The sequence below is a fragment of the Cherax quadricarinatus genome, chromosome 19 (genome assembly GCF_038502225.1).
Source record: "Cherax quadricarinatus isolate ZL_2023a chromosome 19, ASM3850222v1, whole genome shotgun sequence".
Taxonomy (NCBI): Eukaryota; Metazoa; Arthropoda; class Malacostraca; order Decapoda; family Parastacidae; genus Cherax; species Cherax quadricarinatus.
Window position 1 is genome coordinate 13,766,718 of NC_091310.1, and position 21,657 is coordinate 13,788,374.

Consider the following 21,657-nt stretch of genomic DNA (forward strand, 5'->3'; position numbering starts at 1 on the left):
GGAACAGTGGTGTAGGAGAGGTGTGGGAACAGTGGTGTAGGTGAGGTGTGGGAACAGTGGTGTAGGTGAGGTGTGGGAACAGTGGTGTAGGTGAGGTGTGGGAACAGTGGTGTAGGTGTGGGAACAGTGGTGTAGGTGAGGTGTGGGAACAGTGGTGTAGGTGAGGTGTGGGAACAGTGGTGTAGGTGAGGTGTGGGAACAGTGGTGTAGGTGAGGTGTGGGAACAGTGGTGTAGGTGAGGTGTGGGAACAGTGGTGTAGGAGAGGTGTGGGAACAGTGGTGTAGGTGAGGTGTGGGAACAGTGGTGTAGGTGAGGTGTGTAGGGAACAGTGGTGTAGGAGAGGTGTGGGAACAGTGGTGTAGGAGAGGTGTGGGAACAGTGGTGTAGGTGAGGTGTGGGAACAGTGGTGTAGGTGAGGTGTGGGAACAGTGGTGTAGGTGAGGTGTGGGAACAGTGGTGTAGGTGAGGTGTGGGAACAGTGGTGTAGGTGAGGTGTGGGAACAGTGGTGTAGGAGAGGTGTGGGAACAGTGGTGTAGGTGAGGTGTGGGAACAGTGGTGTAGGTGAGGTGTGGGAACAGTGGTGTAGGTGAGGTGTGGGAACAGTGGTGTAGGTGAGGTGTGGGAACAGTTGTGTAGGTGAGGTGTGGGAACAGTGGTGTAGGTGAGGTGTGGGAACAGTGGTGTAGGTGAGGTGTGGGAACAGTGGTGTAGGTGAGGTGTGGGAACAGTGGTGTAGGTGAGGTGTGGGAACAGTGGTGTAGGTGAGGTGTGGGAACAGTGGTGTAGGTGAGGTGTGGGAACAGTGGTGTAGGTGAGGTGTGGGAACAGTGGTGTAGGTGAGGTGTGGGAACAGTGGTGTAGGTGAGGTGTGGGAACAGTGGTGTAGGTGAGGTGTGGGAACAGTGGTGTAGGTGAGGTGTGGGAACAGTGGTGTAGGTGAGGTGTGGGAACAGTGGTGTAGGTGAGGTGTGGGAACAGTGGTGTAGGTGAGGTGTGGGAACAGTGGTGTAGGTGAGGTGTGGGAACAGTGGTGTAGGTGAGGTGTGGGAACAGTGGTGTAGGTGAGGTGTGGGAACAGTGGTGTAGGTGAGGTGTGGGAACAGTGGTGTAGGTGAGGTGTGGGAACAGTGGTGTAGGTGAGGTGTGGGAACAGTGGTGTAGGTGAGGTGTGGGAACAGTGGTGTAGGTGAGGTGTGGGAACAGTGGTGTAGGTGAGGTGTGGGAACAGTGGTGTAGGTGAGGTGTGGGAACAGTGGTGTAACAGTGGTGTAGGTGAGGTGTGGGAACAGTGGTGTAACAGTGGTGTAGGTGAGGTGTGGGAACAGTGGTGTAGGTGAGGTGTGGGAACAGTGGTGTAGGTGAGGTGTGGGAACAGTGGTGTAGGTGAGGTGTGGGAACAGTGGTGTAGGTGAGGTGTGGGAACAGTGGTGTAGGTGAGGTGTGGGAACAGTGGTGTAGGTGAGGTGTGGGAACAGTGGTGTAGGTGAGGTGTGGGAACAGTGGTGTAGGTGAGGTGTGGGAACAGTGGTGTAGGTGAGGTGTGGGAACAGTGGTGTAGGTGAGGTGTGGGAACAGTGGTGTAGGTGAGGTGTGGGAACAGTGGTGTAGGTGAGGTGTGGGAACAGTGGTGTAGGTGAGGTGTGGGAACAGTGGTGTAGGTGAGGTGTGGGAACAGTGGTGTAGGTGAGGTGTGGGAACAGTGGTGTAGGTGAGGTGTGGGAACAGTGGTGTAGGTGAGGTGTGGGAACAGTGGTGTAGGTGAGGTGTGGGAACAGTGGTGTAGGTGAGGTGTGGGAACAGTGGTGTAGGTGAGGTGTGGGAACAGTGGTGTAGGAGAGGTGTGGGAACAGTGGTGTAGGTGAGGTGTGGGAACAGTGGTGTAGGTGAGGTGTGGGAACAGTGGTGTAGGTGAGGTGTGGGAACAGTGGTGTAGGTGAGGTGTGGGAACAGTGGTGTAGGTGAGGTGTGGGAACAGTGGTGTAGGTGAGGTGTGGGAACAGTGGTGTAGGTGAGGTGTGGAAAAGTGAGAGAGGATGGAAGACGAAGGAAAGTGTTTTTATTCTATTATCCCTTGCTGGTAGTTTCTTCCATTTGGGTTTCCACGGGGACACATGATATCTTTTCTTTCTCCTCTTTCCCTGTTCCTCTTCAGTATTTCATGTTTTTTCCCACCACGCTTTGAGTTTCTGATCTTTCTTGCGTGATGTATACAGGTGTCTTTGTGTATGTATCCACATGCATCAAAAAAAAAAAGCGGGTTTTAAAGCTCTGTCTCTCACATTAGCCTGAGCATGTCTGGTACTCCATAAAAAAACACCCACAACATTTTCCTTCTACATTTCCGGTTTTCATTATTTCAGAAATGTGTCTCTTAAATTTTATGTCCCTCTTTCATCCGACATTTAACTCAATATTTTCCCTAGATGTCCTCCTCTCGTCTGCCTGTTTTATGTGTTTCCTGTCCTTCTATCGTGACACTTCCCTAACTTTTTCTCGCGACAAGTCACTTGCCCCTTCCTGTCCCTCAGTCACTGGGGATAAGTCACATCCCCTGTCTTCTAGCACCTCGTTTACCATATTTCTTCCCTAGGTAACTCGCCTCCCCTGCTTCATTAATCGCATTATTTCTGCTTTTAGCTCCCTTTTCTCGTCTACCACTGCTTTTTCCCGCTTCCTTGCCATATCTCTAAGTACCGTTTATGCTTCTTTCTTGTCTTTCTGCTGGTTTTCCTCTGCACTTTTGCTTGACTCCCTCTTTATTACATTATGCTCTCTGATAGGGTTTTCTCATAGTGCATCAAGATTGTATATTATTCCCTTTAACGAGTTCGCTTCGCTCAACCTTCAGTTTATGTCCCGCGTCTTTCTCCTTCCTATCCCCTTCTCTTCTATATCCTGCTAATGCCAGTAAAAATTTTATTGTAAGACACGTCACAAAGTGCAAATATTTCCTGGTGACAGGCGGTCTTATTCACAACCCTCCATACTGCTGACCTGATTATTTTATATATTTATTTTCGTTGCCTGAGCTCTTCAGTCTGTCCTTCACTACTCCAGCCCATCCTCATAATCGCAGTGACCATTTCAGTTTAAGACATTCAGATTAGTGACTGGAACACGAATCTTAAAGAGTGATTATCAGATTGTGTATTACAGTGTGCGCTCGTCAGGTTCCGTTTTCTATTCCGTTTTCTATCCTCTCTAATGTTTAAGTAGCTTTTCGGAATGTTGTAATTGTTATTCACTAAATGACGACAATCTATCCTAACTAAAATCCCTGCCAATCCATGCTTGCTCTCCATTTGAGGACGGCTGTCAATTCACTTCATCCTTACTTCATTCAGTGTCAAAATTAGGTCACTGAGGTTGCCGTTTTCTTAGTGGTTTATCAAATTCACTTTCCTTTTTGAATGCTTCAGTTCGAGTGAAGATAGGATTGTCTTGCTTCTTATGTTTCTACCTATTACGCAGTGTATTATATAATGTCAGTTTCCGGGATTTGTTCTGAAACCGGACGCGTATTAGTCCTGAAGAGGAGCCAAGTCTTTTATTTACGTTACGCAGTCAAAAGCGTAACATGGGGGCCTATATCCGGGCGAATGATCAAATTTAGAATGATAATTCACATTTGAAACCTGGAAAGTCAATATTTAAAAGAACGATTTATAATAAAATATTAATGGTGATAACTTTTTCATTTGTAATTAATACAATTATTTTTGTGTGTGGCCATATAATGATTTAGGAAGTTATTTATTAATAATAATTCTCTATGAATATAATAGTAATTTAATGAACCTATGTGCTTTGATGTGTGATTTAGTATCTTCTATAAGTAATTTCTGTTGTAATAAGCAAGTGTTTGGTGCTATTAATTTCCAAGATGTCTGTAAGAAGTAAAGATTCTAGTGCTGACAGATGTCTGAGAGGCGATCCTGAATCAAACCCCGCTGCTTATAAAGAGAGTAATGAAGCAGTTATATTGTGACTCAAACTAGCACTAAATTGTGGGAGAAAAGGACCTGAGAAGGACTGAACGTACAGGAAGAAAAAGAGTTATAAATCATTAGGGCTAAAGAGAGAGAGAAAGTGCTGCTTCACAAAATGGAACAAGTAACAGAGTGGGCATATTTAATCCTTTTTGAAAAAGATCCTGATAACTTTTTCACACAAAAATTATGAGAAATTACCTGCATGAAGTTTACAGGGCATTACCTGAATTATTACGTGCAAGTAATTTGGGTGAGGTAAGTGGGACTTAGCCACAGTAGGTCACAGGACTGTCACTCCTTCGATGCCCACTCCATCATCACTCTCACAGAAAACTTGACCTGACATTAAATTAATAATTACAATATTAAACATTAATACCAATAATGGTAAATTATAAAATATTTTGGACTGTATATTATTTGTCTTGCTCGGTACACAGAATATAATTATTGTACAATACATAATACAACAGTGTTATTAGGAAAGAAATTCGCATTACCACTTACTATTTAATTACTGCAGTTGGATAATTATTATTTGTGGAACACACCCTAACGCGACCCTAACAGCTAGAAATTACGATGGCCAAAATAAAACTACTATACATTATGGATAAACGTCACTTACCTAAGGTGTGCTGCTGAGAAGAATTGAAGTCCTCCATTTTTCCATCTTTGTTTCCGAATTGTAAGGGTTTTCCACACTACTTATCCCAATTCTTCAGTGGGAACTTGTCATCAATTTCTAAATTACAGATTGAGGCTTTTATATATCATTTGGACCTTAATAACACATGATTACATTACACAACTAACAGACCAGTGTTCACACAATCAGTTTCACTATGGCATCCTCCCTGTCCGTGTCACTCTTCGGCTGTTCTACACCCCCTTTCACTGAAAATTTCTTGAAGGGTCAAATAGTATCTCAAATTTACACATTAATATCTAAACACATTTAGGTGTTCTACATTTAGGAAAATTTTATAAAAAAAAAATCCACAATAATAGCAAAATCTCAAAAGTGGCCAGACAGTAACTGGGCCACATTAGCAATAACACAGTTAACTGGTAAAGGTTACAAGTTATTAGCTCTCTAGATGAGCATGAATTTTCAGATGACAAGATGAAGGCTGTTGTGTTATTGGCTTTTCAGATATTGTCGGAGAGGTATAGCCAGAAGTTTAGAGGTTTAACGTTTCAGGAAGGACAATCCCTGGTGGAGTATAGAAAGGAGATGTCGCTGATGTCTAAATGGTGCCGATCCAAGGATGTTGTAGGTGATTATGAACGTATAAGTGTACTTAAAACACTCCATACATAAGGTCAGTTTCCGGGACTTGTGAAACTGGACATTTATTAGTCCTGAAGAGTAGCCAGGACTTTTATTTACGTTAAGCAGTCAAGAGCGTAACACCACCTCATATTAGAGTAGTTTCTTTAACACGTTTTAGGTTCGAAAAGAGATTCTCTGCTACTGACGGATGTTTAGTGCTGAAAGAGACTGGTGACTAACTCCCTTAAAGTTTACTACACAAATACTAGGAGTCTAAGATATAAGACAGATGAGCCAAGATTACTTGCAAGTACAGGTAATATAAACATTATTGCTTTCATGGAGACCAGGTTCAATCTGAAAGAGAAAAGCCTTCTGAATGCAACGTACAAGGTTATAAACTATTCCACATTAATAGCGTCAACGGGAAGGGTGGTGGAGTGGAGATGTGTGTCAGAGATAATTTAAATTGTTGTGTTAGACAAGATATAAGATTAGAAACATCTGACACAGAATCCGTTTGGCTACAGTTTCTCAAGGGTCGTGAAAAATTAATTATTGGAGTGATTTACAGGCCCCCAAACCTTGACAGAGCAGTAAGCTGCTATGGGCATCTAGATATGAAAATGTTGTGTTCATGGGAGATTTTAAATTCAGACTAATTGATTGGAACAATGTGACAGGTAATGTTGAGTCAAGTGACTTTCTTGATACGGTTCAGGATTGCTTTTTAAAGCAATTTGTGACAGAGCCAACTAGAGGAAACAATCTGTTTGACTTGGTTCTTGCCAACAAAGAATCACTAATTAATAATCTTGAGGTTAATGATGAGCTTGGAGAAAGCGATCACAAATAACTTAGTTTCAATAAATCGTGGGATTACCCAGATAATTGCAATCGAGTCTCTGTCCCAGACTACTGCTTGGCCGATTTCATGGAACTGAGAAATTACCTGAGTGGGCTACATTGGGATAACCTGACTATGGGTCAGGTAGGCGATGTTTGTTGCCAATATAACGTTTTTCTGAACATAGTCCTAGCTGCCCAGACAACTTTTATTCCGAGTAGGCAAATTAGATCTAACAAAAATGATCCCAAATGCATGAACAATTGATTAAAACATCTCAATGGTCAAAAGAGAGGCAGATATAGGCATATCAAAAGAGGGGATGGGCAGTCAAGAAATCAATATATTCAGTTAAAGAGAGAAATAAGAAAAGGAATAAGAAAAGTAAAAAGGGATTACGAGGTCGCAAGGGATTCGAAGACTAACCCAAAAGGGTTCTTTAGTTCTTTCAGGTATATAGAAGTAAGATTAGGGACATGTTAGGCCCACTTAAGAGTAATTCAGGTCAGGTCACTGACAATGATAAGGAAATGTGGGACATTTTCAATACTTCTCAGTTTTTACTCAGGGAGATACTAGCAATGTTCCAGAAATAATAAATAACGTAGAACAAGACGATACTAAACTATACACAATTGGAGTAACTAGTGACATGGTCCTCAGACAAAGAGAGAAATTAAAACCTAACAAATCCCCAGGTCCTGATGAATTGTTTGCAAGGGTGTTAAAGGAATGTAAAGAGGAACTTAGCAAGCCTTTGGCTAATCTTTTCAATATATCACTACAAACTGGCATAGTGCCAGATAAGTGGAAAATGGTAAATGTAACACCTATTTACAAGGCAGGTGACAGATCCTTAGCTTCGAACTACAGAGCAATAAGCCTTACCTCCATGATGGGAAAATTCATGGAATCAATAATTGCCGATGTAATTCGTAGCCATTTGAAAGGTATAAACGGTTTTACAAAGGGGCATTCATGTCATACGAATTTCTTAACTTTTTTCGCTAAGGTGTTTGAGGAGGTAGATCATGGAAATGAATATGATATTGTGTATATGGACTTCAATTAGGCTTTCGATAGAGTTCCACATCAGAGGCTATTGAGGTAACGTAAGGCACACGAAACAGGAGAACTTTTTTTATTGGTAGAGGCATGGTTGACAAATAGGCAACAGAGAGTTTGCATAAATAAGGAGAAATCAGAATGGGGGCACGTCACAAGAGGTTTACCACAGAGGTCAGTGTTGGGCCCGTTGTTGTTCACAATTCACATCAACGACAAAGATGAGGAAATAAATAGGCCCTGAATCTGCACTCTCTAGAAATTAGGGAGGATATGACTGAGGTGTATAAATGGAAAACAGGAAAAATTATAGCTGATGTAAATGGCGTGCTGAAAATATTTAGCCAAGACAGGACTCGCAGCAATGGGTTCAAGTTGGAAAAATCCAGATTCAGGAAGGATATAGGAAAACACTGGTTTGGTAATAGAGTTGTGGATGAGTGGAGCAAACTCCCGAGTACTGTCATAGAAGCTATAATGTTCTGAAGTTTTAAAAACAGGTTAGATAAATACATGAGTGGGTGTGGGTGGGTATGAGTTGGACCTGACTAGCTTGTGCTACTAGGTCGGATGCCGTGCTCCTTCCTTAAGTGGATGTGACCTTCCTAGTTGGGTCATTGGTCTAAGCCGGAGAGTGACATGGACCTGCCTCGCATGAGCCTGTAGGCCTGCTGCAGTGTTCCTTCTTTTTTATATTCTTATTCTAAGGGACATGCTAACTGATACAGGAATCCCTTCTTATACTGTATAACTTCAAATAAATTATTGAAGAAACCAGGAGTCAAGAACTGTTTTAAGGGAGGATAAAAGGTGTTTATTTTATCATTAACATGGGTGTGAGACAAGGTGGAATCCTCTCACCATTGTTTTTAATTATATTTAAATACTGTGATTAAAGATTCCCTTACGGAAATGAGACGTAGATTCCACTTTCTTTGAGTAAACCCAATCGTATTTTCAGAGGGTATTGTTCTGTTGGCTGACTCAAATTAACACTTAAAAATAATATGTTGTAAAGTTACATTATTTAAATTTACTAATTAACAAAAGTAAGGTAAAGTGTATAACACAGCATTGCACTTTGCGTGGATATATATAAAGTGAGTTATGTGTTTATACTATGCTCCACATTATGAAATAAAATTCATTTATTGATTGTTTAATTAATGGATTGACATAATTATTAATGCCAATTCTTTCTACTACACCCTCTAGTGTTACTTCTGCTACTATTACTGGACACAGTACACAAATAATCCGCACATATAGAAGAAAGAAGCTTACGACGACGTTTCGGTCCGACTTGGACTATTTACAAAGTCACACTAACAGAAAAGGAGAGAAGGGAGCAGTATATATAGGCCAGCTGGCAGGGACGGGAGAAGAGACGTAGAAGGAAAGGAAATAAAGATGTAAGGGTAGAGGTATTAGTAGTGGTTGTGGAGACAGTCAAAGACCAAGAATCAGGAGCACTGGGTAAGAACAAAAACACAAGGGGGGGGGGGGGAATAAAGCAGAACCAAATACCCAGGGCAGAAGAAAGGATACCCAAAGAAGAAAGACGAAAAAGGAAAGGGGAAGAGGGAGAAGGAGAACAAAGAATCAGGTTAAGTCACGGGTGTCCTGAAGTTTGGAGCATTTTGCAACGTAATGAGAAAGGAAGACATCTACAGAGACAAATTCAGGACTAAGATTCGTGCTAGTGCTACCAGGACTAGTAGTACTAGTACAAGTACTACTTTTGCCTCTACATCTGTTAATATGTCATTACAACTACTACTGTAACTGCTGGTACCATTACTACCACATCTACTGCTGATTCATTAACAGCCACTATTATAACTATTACTCTAAACAATGGCCCAGGACGAATCGAAGGGTCATTATAAATTCCTATCCTATGTGCGGATTATCTGAGAATCACCTCCAATGGTAGTAACATCCTCAGTTGACCTTTAGATTTCGTGAGAAAACTCGGAAGAGTATCGTGCACAGAGGACTTGCTCATGGTTAAAGACGTCCCAATAGACTTAGTGAACTTCGGTTCCTGGAGTAAATGTACACAAAAGTTCGTGAACGAGTTACCGATAAACTCGTAAAGAAAACAAAAAATATCAAATAGTTATATCTTGTGGTGCGTCGTAGATGCGATCATAGATGAAATGCTATTCCATCCTTAATCATGCGGCTGACCCTAGAAGACCTAGGATATGCTTTAAAATACAAATATTTATGCATTTCTTGTGATTCTAACGCAGTCTACATTCCAGTTTTTTATATTAAATTAATGATTACAAATTTGGTCGCGGAAGTAACCAAAGTCTTGAGACAAAGTTCTCTTGGTCTTTTGATTTAATTTCTAAGGGCATGTTTCCTATAATTACTTGAGCATACGATTTGCTTTTAATCACGGTATAAGTTTTAAAAGCCCCAATTATAAAAATTGATGGAAACAATGTTGATATTAAATAATTTTTAAGTAGAGAGAGAGAGAGAGAGAGAGAGAGAGAGAGAGAGGCTATTTTATTAAATAAATTATGAGTGGATACATCAGCAAATGATAACTATAAAAAGTTGTAAAATAATTATAGGTAATTCCACTCAGTTAGAGAGAGAATGATGTAATTAACCATACCCCGGTCGGGATTGAGCCCGCGGTCAGAGAGTCTCAAAACTCCAGCCCGTCGCGTTAGCCACTAGTGGCTAACGCGACGGGCTGGAGTTTTGAGACTCTCTGACCGCGGGTTCAATCCCGGCCGGGGTATGGTTTGTTTGCAATCGTGTCATTACCATTTCGTGAGTCATGTAATTAACTTCTGTACACAATTTACACCTATCGATAGGTTCAGTTTTAAGTCAGATGATAGAGTATTAAAAATAATCGATATATTTTTAATTAGACAAAGTTCCACAAGGTGTCCTTCATTTGGATATTCCCAGATTTGTCCAAGTACAGTCATGTTGTAGTGGGAAAAAGTGTACTGGTAAAAGGAATATCGACGATATGTCACCTGATGCCTTTCATAAAACCCTTGTGTTATTTAAGTGAAGATTCATTGATATTTATGACATGTCTGTTCGAGTTAGCTTTCGTGGATGTGTACTAAAAGACAGAGAGCAAATATTGTTACCTGGATTTGTTCTGATCAGTTCCTTTCCGCTTTGTTACTTGGCAAATATATGATGCTCAGTAATAGAGCTATCAGCTCTATTACTGAGCAGTTGTCAGTAACAGAGTTAACAGCTCTATTACTGACAAGTGCGTAGAAACACGCTTGTAAACTCAAGGATGCACAGAAATGTAAAAAAGATAAATAGGGAAAAAAGGCATTTTTGTACTTATCTCTCATTAAATTCTAGAAGAAAAGTTAGAAAATACACCATTTATACATGTCACATTCGCAACTAATTATTTTCCTTTTGCTATATGTATTGCATGAAAATCCTTATATGATACTCTAACCATAATGCTTTTCACAATGGTTAGAATAATCATTTAAGGAAATATTGATATGATTAAAAAACAAAGTGCAGCCTAAGAGAAAATCAACAATCATAAATAAGGACTCTGAGGCACCATTAACTTAATAGATAAAACTTGACATCAGAGACCTCAGTAGATTTGTGTGGGAGTTTAAAATTAATTACAACCAGCAACAATTCAGAGACAGTTTAAACACTGCATCAGCAAACCATCCTGGAACAATAACAGTTATTATTCCTTCCACTGTGGTGTTAAATTCCCCTAAACAACATAGACATAAAGGCATCTTGAAGACTAACTTCCAAAAACCAATACTAAAATTACATCAACAATGCCATGCATGGTAACCTTCCCTAATATACTACGATGCATCCGTTGAGCTTCAGCAGCCATAAGGATACCTAAATGTAACACGAAAATCCAATTCCTTGTTCTTGACTGCGTATATTACAGAAGCTGAAAATACTGATATAGTTATGTGCACTGCAGAAAACAGAAATCTGAAAGACATGCTTGTAGCAAGTGAAAGAAGGTCAAATTGAAAGCCATATCTGATAGTTACCATATATGTTTTGTAATTGTTGCTGAATTATCCAATGGAAAACTATTAAATTCACATAGATACTTTAATGCTCGCATAAAACGTTAAAAACGTAATTTTCAAGAAAAGTGAGATAAACAGGCAACAGAACAATGAAATCTTTATTTAACTCTTAATGTTTATGAAAAACATTAAAAGTGACTCTCAAAATATATAGAAGCTTTTGTTACAAACTTTGGGGATAAACAATACATTTTGTGAAAAGCTGGTTTTAAGTGGAACGAAACACCTCTTGCTTGGATTACAGTACATGCGGAGGTTATCTAGGATTATCTTAAAACAAGAAACCTCTCCAAACACACAGTAAATTACGGTGGAAGTCTCCTTCACATGCAAACATAAATCAGCAGTCCATAACAGTTTTCATAATCCTTGGATAAGCGTAGTGGTGAAACTTTTCGTTTCACCTCTAAACTGTTATTTAATATTATTTGAGATGCACATAACTAAGGATTTACTAACTGTAATTAATATCAGCAATATTATTCCTTTTTGTATTATCGAAATTAATGTGCTATATGAACAAATCTCAACAACCATAATTCCCTTCTGACATTAATCGCTAGTGTAAACGTGAAAAAAATATGTAAAAGGCCACTTTCCTATGAGCACATAAAGCATTTATGTCTGTGATTTTTCTGCACTCAATGTAAGGAGCCTCTAATAGAATCACATATTCAAAGGGAGAAATCTAAAATAGGCTCATTTTAACCCATTGATCCCAGCAAAATCATAATGATAAAAACGCAGCAGCAAAAATTAGTTGTAGATTAGTGTGTATGAAGACACAAATCCACTTACTGGAGGCTCTATTCCTGGCTGAAGAAAGAGATGGGAAAGGGAAGAAGGAGATGCGTGGAGATTATTATTATTATAATCAAGGGGGAAGCGCTAAACCCAGAGGATTATACAGCGCCTGGGGGGGGGGATGTGGAAGGCATTCAGGCTTAATTTGGGAAACTGGAGCACAGATCCAATTCCCTAAATCAAGAGCCCCTCCCCAACATCAAGGAACCTTCCTTGAGGGGAGATGCGTGGATAAAGGCAAGATGGGGTTAGCTGGGAAAAACTGAGAGGAATGGTTTGGTGTAGGTGGCGTGGACGAGCGAGGAGTGTGATGTACCATATAACAAATAAGATCAGTGTATTATACTATTGTTGTTAATAAATTATAGATGATACAAGTAGTTATAATTCTTTCTTAAGCTCATTTGGAATACTTTCATTACTAGCAGCAATGCTACCAAATTTCATTGCTCAGATGTTAACATTTCATAAGTTTTCGAGCCTTTACCTTTTAACAATTTATTAATTTTCGTAGGCAGAGGTTATGATATGATTTTAATTTTGGATAGTCTATGTTTTGAAGATCACAGAAGGCTGGAAGAGTATGTTGATCATTATAGATAATAGTGGGACGTTAGCTAGAGTATTACAAAAAGTTCTCTGAGGCTGAGGTTACTGGTTACGAGACAATGCTGTGTCATGAGATGCTCTGGGGTATTATTGTCGAGTGTTACAGAGCACCATGGCTTGCTTCTGTAGTGTTTTGAAGTCTGCGTTCAAGGTATTAAAGAAGGAAGTTCTACTTCTTAAGGAGGAAAATAAGAACCTGAAAATTCGCATGGATATATAATTTAATAAATGTGAGGTGGTTGGGGTTAGTGAAGGGAAATAAGTTAACAGCAGCAAGTAGCAGACTGCCAGCCAGAACATATGAGTAGTTTCCTACTAGTACAGGAAGAAACATCAAAGTGAGGAAGGTTAAAAGAACAGATATGAAGGTAGGACATCGCTTCTTCTTTCTCCAGGATAAAAGTACTTTAGTGAACAGTGAGGATAAAGGTATCAATAACTCCTCTAATAATAAAGGTAGGGATATCTTTGTGGTCGGTGGCTCGCAGGTAAAATATATGGCAGTGCTTTCTGTAACAGAGATAAGATGAAACAAAGGGTGTTTTTTTTCCAGGGACAGGTGTTGATGATATAGTCAACAGGTTGGATAATACTGTATCAGGTATTGCGAACATTAATTACCTCGGTGCTGATGGAAACGATACTGTGAAAGACAAGAGAAAGGAGGTGCTATGCACAGGACAGCAAAAGATTTAATTAGGTCTAAGGGAGGGACCCATTTCATATGTACCATTTTGTCAGTATAAGGAGTGGGCAATAAAGGAACCTCTTGGGCAATTGGTGTAAATTTCTTGCTTGAAAGGTACTGCAAAGAACTTGCAATCTCGTTCAATGACATTTGGGAAAATTTTAATGGCAAATATATGTATGCAAGGGATGGGATACATCTCCCTGGGGCAGTAGTGTTAGCCAACTCTCTCGAGGGGGCTGTTCCTGTGTTGTCTATCATTTTAAACTGATATAAGATTAAGGTATGGGTGTGTGTGGGGGGGGGGAGGGAGGGAAACACATTGTTTACAGTACGAGGGATGAAAGTGGCAAAAATTGCCTGGATACCTCAAGGATATGTTCAAAGAGCATTGCTCGTTAATAAATTACTAACAACTGCAATGGAACAGGTCAACAAACAGAGATAGTCAATAAAACCGCAGCGAGCGACTAACTCACTTGTGGTCTGCTGTACTAATAAATGAAGTGCAAGAAATAAAATTGATGAGCTAAGATTAATTGTATGCGCAGGAAGCAAATATTATTGCTATAACAGAAACCTGTTTCAACCTAAAAGATAGAACATAAGAACATAAGAACGAAGGAACACTGCAGAAGGCCTACTGGCCCATGCGAGGCAGGTCCAAGTCCCTACCGGCTTAAGCCAATGCACCCAACCTAGTCAGGTCAGGTCACATTGACTTAAGGGAGGAACACGGCAACCGACCTGTTAGCACAAGCTATCAGGTCTAACTCACACAGAGAAATGCCTTTTGAATGCCACATACAGAACTATAAATTATTCCATACCGGTATAGTGCCGAAAGATGACAAATTTGATACCTACCTACAAAGCAGAAGACAGGGTGTTAGCTTCGATTTATAGACTAATCTAACCTCCATTAAGGGAAAGTTTATGGAATCAATAATTGCCAAGGCTATTTGAAACCACCTTGAAAGACATTAACTGACAAACGAATCTCAGCACGATTATATATGAGGCGATAGATTATGGTAATGAATATAATATTGTGTATATGGACTTCATTAAGGCCTTTGATAGTTCAACATCGGAAATTGTAGGGAAAAGTAATGGCACACGGAATAAGAGGGAAAGTTTTTTCTTGAATAAAATCATGTTATTTTAGCCCGCCTCGTGGGAAGCAAATCAAAATTCACGACGATCTTACCACTGCGCCATACAATCCTTCACGCATCAGGTAACTAGCTGAACTAGGTACCGTGGTATTCTCAGACCTAATTTCATTCTATTCCCATTTGTTGACAGACAACAGCGAGTTTGCATAAATAGGGAAAAATAAGGGTGGGGACGCGTCACAAGTGGTGTTGGGCACTTTGTTGTTCACAGTATCTATAAACGACATAGATGGGGGACTGAAAGCGACATAAGAGAGAGTTTGCCGATAACACCAAAATGGGCCGTCGAATTAATTCTGATGGGAACACTAGAGCCCTTCAAAAATTGGTTAGAGAAGTACATGAGTGGGTGTGGCTAGGTTGAACCTGCCTAGCATGGGCCAGTAGTTCTTTATACGTTCTTACGGCAATTATAACTGAATAAATTTAGTGTTGATTTTCATTTCTCCTATAATCGTTATTATGATTAATGAAAAATAGACACTTAAAAATTTATGCCGCTATATAATTATATTATTGTTTAGCTACAATTAGTATTATTATAATGAAATTACTATTGAATGGTGACTTCGTCAATTATTATTATATGAGATTATCATTTAGCATTTGTTGGTGGCAGCGAAAATCTTTAATCTTTAGGGATGGTTGGTAGTTATTTAATACTATTCATTGGTAAGAACAAAAAGGCACAATACCGTACCTGGAAAAATGCACAACCCGCTCACAGGAGAGAGAAGCTTACGACCACCTATCAGTCCGACTCAGATTTTTTTAGTCACGCTTTGACATGTAAATGGTCCAAATTGGACCATAACATCGTCGTAAGCTCCTCTCTCCTATGTTCCGGTTATATGTACATTCATTGTTATAACCAAGTAACCTTCATCATCTTCTCATTTCATTCCTCCCATTCCCGAGTCACTGTTGACATTATTTGAGTAATGATAATATACACTAAACCTGCAAGAAGTGGAAAGTTTAGTGAATAAAATTACGAGTCAAATAATGTCACCAAAGATTGTCGGGAATGGAGAGGGGAGGAGAGAAACATGAAGATGGATGCTAGTTGATTATAACAATGAAAATAGTAAATAAGTGGCCACCATCGGTAAATATTTATGATTATTGCTGCCACCAACAAGTGTCATGATAATGTCACATTATGCTGATTACAGAGATCTCGTTTGAATATTTATTTTAATTATATTGGGGAATGAATGCTCAAATACTCACTGCCCATAATTACCACAATGAGGGCAATGGATATCAACAGTCTAAATTTGTTCACTTATAACGACGGTAAATCTTACATTATATACTAGTCAACATCCCCCTTTTATCTTTCAGTGCCTTATCGAAAAATTAAAAAAAAAAAAAAGACATAACTGTAAACTAAATCACCTCTACGGAATAGCATGTTTAAATGTCCACACAATTCTACTAAAAAAATAAACCAACAATTCACGTATCAATACCTAGGCTGCACCTGAGGAACATTGTAACCTCGTTGCCAGACGTAAAATGGTCCCTTGTTATCCTCATATCTCAGTCCCAGGCTGAGATAATGGTACAAATCCAGAGCGACTTGTGCCACATCCAACCTTGACCACGGATGGTGGAACACTAAAGCACAAGTTTCTGCCACACATCCTAACATAAAAAAAATAATAACACAAATGTGTTCATTACTGGCTTTCTAACCATCATCAAAATAACAGGGTTATTTTTGGTGCCTATAATATGTATAAATTTAATGTAAACCTGTTAGAATAACAAAAAAACACTTCCAATCCCCCAAAAAACTTTGATCCAACATTAAATAAGCCTAAATATTTCTGCAACCAATCTTTATAAACATTCAAATTATATTCAGAATCATTCCGTGAGCAACAAAGAACCATATAGACACATCAAACCATTAATTTTTCATAAGTTACTCTTCAATCACCAACATTCTCTTGCGACCTTCTCTGACCTTTATAGAAGAGCCCAGCCAAAAATAACAATTTTACAACCTCTGCCTATGAAAATTGTTAAATATACAAAGTATAAACAACATTTGGGCAACAAAATTTAGTAGTATTGCGGGTAAAAATGAAAATGTATCAGATGCTCTTAATGAATACAACAACTTGTAATTCTATATATTTAATTAACAATAATACAATAAATGCTATTCTCCTTGTCACTTGTTCTTCTGCAATAAAGCTAAGGAAGGGCGAGGGTGAGGGGAGGCGGGGGCTACCAACGGGAGAGGGTAAGAATGGCCTGGTTGGAGTAGGGTGGCCAGGAACAGCAGGGTGGAAGGGTGGCCAGGAAGAGCAAGGTGGAAGGGTGGCCAGGAAGAGCAAGGTGGAAGGGTGGCCAGGAAGAGCAAGGTGGAAGGATGGCCAGGAACGGCAAGGTGGAAAGGTGGCCAGGAAGAGCAATTTGGGAGGGTGGCCAGGAAGAGCAAAATGGGTGGGTGACAAGGAAGAGGAAGATAGGAAGGTGTCCAGGAAGAAAAGGTGGGAGGGTGGCCAGGAAGAACAAGGTGGGAGGGTGGCCAGAAAGAACAAGGTGGGAGGGTGACCAAGAAGAACAAGGTGGGAGAGTAGCCAGGAAGAGCAGGGTGGGAGAGTGGCCAGGAAGAACAAGACGGGGCTTGGTGGCCAGGAAGAACAAGACAGAGGCTGGTGGCCAGGGGGAACCTAACAGGGGCTCGTGGCCAGGAGGAACATGACAGGGGATGATAGCCGGGAGGCACATAACAAGGGATGATGGCTAGGAAGAGCAAGAATAGGGTCAAATGGCCAGGAGGAAGAGTTTATAAATCATTTACATCAGATAGGGTTATGCAGGGGGATAAGGAGACGCGGGGGGACAACTAAGAACTGAGAGGCAAGGAGGGGCGAGGCGGAGAGGGTGTCCAGTCAGGGCATGACCAAGGATGGCTGATGATGCCAAGGATGGTTGGCCAGGAAGGGTGAAGCAGTGCTGGCAGGGAGGGTCAACTGGGAGGAGGGACATGGAGGAGGGAGATTGGGGACTGGGTAGCCAGGAGTGGCGAGGCGGTAGGAGGATAAGATGGGAGGGAGCAGAAGGGGTCTGAAGAAGAAGTAGTAAAGAAGAGTGTGGGATGAATGACGCTAACAAGGTGTGGCGACAACTTTACTGCATCCTCTGTCTCGGCAAACGTCACGCGGGTACAACGTAGCATTCTATATATTACGTCACCACTGTGCTGCTTTTCCATGGCTGACAGTATGAATGCAGGGAGAGAAGGAAGGAAGGAAGGAAGAAGAGATGGAGAAAAAGGTGGAAGAGAGGAAAAGATGGAGTGGGAAAGGAGAGAAGAAAAGATAAGATGGAGAGGGAGAGAGGGAAGATACGAAAGGAAAGGAAGAAGGAAAGTCCAAGGAAGAGGAAAGCAGATTGTGAAGGCTTACTCAGCCCTGTAACAACTTCAGACAGTATTACCAAGGCTGGCTCCTCCTCAGGAAAATTAATGAATAGAAAAAGAAATAATAATTCACAAAGATAAACACTTTATTATTTATTAATGCAAAGATAAAACAGTGAAACATGAAGGTGTATCCTATTTGAAAGAAAAATGAAAAACGAATTGAAAAAATGACATTTGAATTGAACACTAATATGTACAGTTATACTGGGGTGTCTGGTGGAGGTTGACACCGTCTTGTAGAAATTGTAGCCGTTACTGATGATGTGGTGGGGGGTCAAAAGTGAAGCTTTCAACCAATAAGTCCACTAGAATAGGAGCAGGCTTTTACTTACAGTTGTGCTAAGAGCTGTGAGTCGAGTGATTACTGTTTGGCCGGAGCCCCACACGGCACCTTTCGGGGTGGGGAGAAAGGGGAGGGGGGGTAGCGGGAGCTAGACTTACCCTACCTTAAGAAGCAGCCGGCAATCAAACTATCGTTGCCATATACTCGCTCGCTACTCCTATCTGTTGAACTTTTCCCTCACACAGATAGAGAGGAAAAAATCGAATGGGAAATAAAATTCCTTTAGGAGAGATTTAAAAAAAAATAAAAGATATGCCAAAAATAAAATATTTTTTAATACCACAATTTATCGATAAGTTTCTGGCACAATGCTGTTCTTGATACTTTTAATAAATCAGTTAATGGAGAATCATAAAAGAATCATCTTAATAAATACGTAGTATTCAGGGAGTTCTAACAGCGAGGAATCTCAGGTCACTGCTGGAAATGGTCCGTTTTAGTTTCTCCTGCACTAGAAGAAATTATGCTTTACCTCCATGGTTGCTGGAACTTCTTGGGAAAGAGGAAGGAAAGATCCTCAGGGTAATTTTAAGATGTACACGATGCTTGCAACAAATGCTGTATTGCTCTCCCTTCCAGCTCTTGATATTTCTTAAATGAGTCTAAATGTGTATCAGTTTGGATGTGGGGATCCAGGGAAGTTTCTGAGGGGAACACTGAATTTGGAACTCAAAAAAGGGTGGGAACCACCTGCCTTAGGTTATCAATTAATTCCAGTCAAAATTTTTTCGTATCATCTCCATCATCAAAGAAAAACCTACAAAACTCACTAAGCTGGGCTAATATGTTATAAAACATTTTACTTTGTAATTACAGTAAGATCTAGTAAAAACAAAATGATATTGGATCCATAAATTACTGATATTTATAAATTAACGTAATTTGCAATATAATCCATAAGCGGAAGAAAAGAAAATGTATCTAAATTACAAGCTAAAATAAATTACAGCCAATGAAATCCCGCCAAACGTCGATAAAAATCATGTCGGGGATCAAGGTTATATAAAATACATGACCACAATAAAATTACTCATTTAAAAAAGAAAAAAAATCAGTGAATGTGTTCATGCACGTAAGCACAAACACACACACACACACACACACACACACACACACACACACACACACACACACACACACACACACACACACACACACACACACACACACACACACACACACACATTGACAAGGTGAACAACAGAATGTTCCCGATATGGGACACAGCAACAAGGGGACACAGTTGGAAGTTGAGGACACAGATGAATCACAGGGATGTTAGGTAGTACCTCTTCAGTCACAGAGTAGTCAGAAAGTGGAATAGTTTGGGAAGCGATGTAGTGGAGGCAGGATCCATTCACAGCTTTAAGGAGAGGTATGATAAAGCTAATGGTGCAGGGAGAGTGACCCAGTTGCGGCCAGTGAAGAGACAGGGCCAGGAGCTATGACTAGACCCCTGCAACCACAACTAGGTGAGTACAACTAGGTGAATACACACACACACACATACACACACACACACACACACACACACACACACACACACACACACACAAACACATAGAAACACACACACACACAAACACATAGAAACACACACACACACACTCGCGTGGGCGATGCACTACTTCAGTGCTCTGTGAATTTAAGTGTTTTGTGTGCTACCTAAGGCTACTGCAGGGATCATTAATTGTGTCAGGGTAGTGAACAATCCTTGAAGTGATTTATAAGTTGCCCTGGGCCACATAAGTGTGGTGAGAGCCACAATTTTATAAGTGAATCTGAAAGTTATATTTGGTGGCGCAAGTCCCAGACGGCAGGCCTAGTGTGACGCAGGCGGCCCTGCCACATGCGTCACCCAAGAAAGATAAAGCGAAATCAATGTTTGACCAGTGAAAGAAGTAGAGTGAATAGGTTTATATTATATATCGAGAAGAAACGGAGGTGGATGTAAGCCAGGACATTACAACGGCTTGGACAATCTACAGGCTGCTACAGGCTGCATCACAAGTATTTCACTAATACGTGGTTTTTGGGGAGTCGGGTGTGAGTTCCAGTAAACCACCAAGCTGTTTGTGAACGGTCCAACTCTCCTAGTATGATAAACAATAGGTTATCAATTACTCAATAACGAATAGAAACTGGTAATTTATAGCAGAAAAGGTCGAGCAGACAGGTGTCTATTGGATTAGGAAGAACAATAAGCATAGATCATACAAACTAGTAGATAGTTGTGGATCAGGTCAGGTCAGAAGAGCACAGAAGACCACGTGTCACACGCAAACACACTCATACACCAAAACACAATCCCACGTACTACTTTTCACACATTTAAACCCACACTCGTAGAGTTCAACACACACACGTTTACACCCACAGATAGACCCACACACACATTCCTACACACATACAGACCAACACACACTCTCCTGCACCCTATCCTCACCTCTCCCCCACTCCATCCCTTGACCCCACCTCTCTCATGCTCACCATCATCCTTTCTCTCCCCCTCCTCTCCCTCTCCCATTCTCTCTCTCCTTTGCTTCTATCCTCTCTCTTCCCATATTACCCACTCTTTCCCCCTCCCCACTTCTCTCCCATATTGCCACTGTCTCCCGCTTCTCCCCCCCCTCCCTTTGCCCCCATACACACACATACACATAAATGCACACACACACACACACACACACACACACACACACACACACACACACACACACACACACACACACACACACACACACACACTCAAACACACATCACACATAACCACACAAAAATGCATAAGCTTTTCATACTGTGGTAACCAAAAAATGGGTTTCCAGAGAGCAGGATGGAAAACAAGGGAACTAGAGGATATGTCTGAGAAGGAAGATTAGGTAGCAGAGCTCATGATTAGGGAACATGAGTGGGGAAGGAAACTAGAAGAGCTTAACATAAAAATGGAGGAGAGGATAGCTGCAGAGAGCAGGAAATGGGAGATGCAAGTCACAGCAGCAGAGGCTAAGATACAGAGATTAGAAGAGGAATTGAAAAATCTGAAACAGCCTGAAGAACTAAAGAGCAATGTGGGCAACAAATCAGAAACAAGGAGACTCTAGGGAATGAACGAGTGAAACTATATGCAGAGGCCCTATCAGACCGTCGTGGAGCCCGAGAAAAATAGAGGAGCATATCAGGAACAATCGAGGGGAATGTAGAAAATGAAATAGCTATGCTATACATAGAGAAACTAACAGACCACAATGGTACCCAGGGAAAACTGAGAAGAGAAAATGACAGACCTCTGGGCCCAGAGACAACAGTGAAGAGATTGAAGA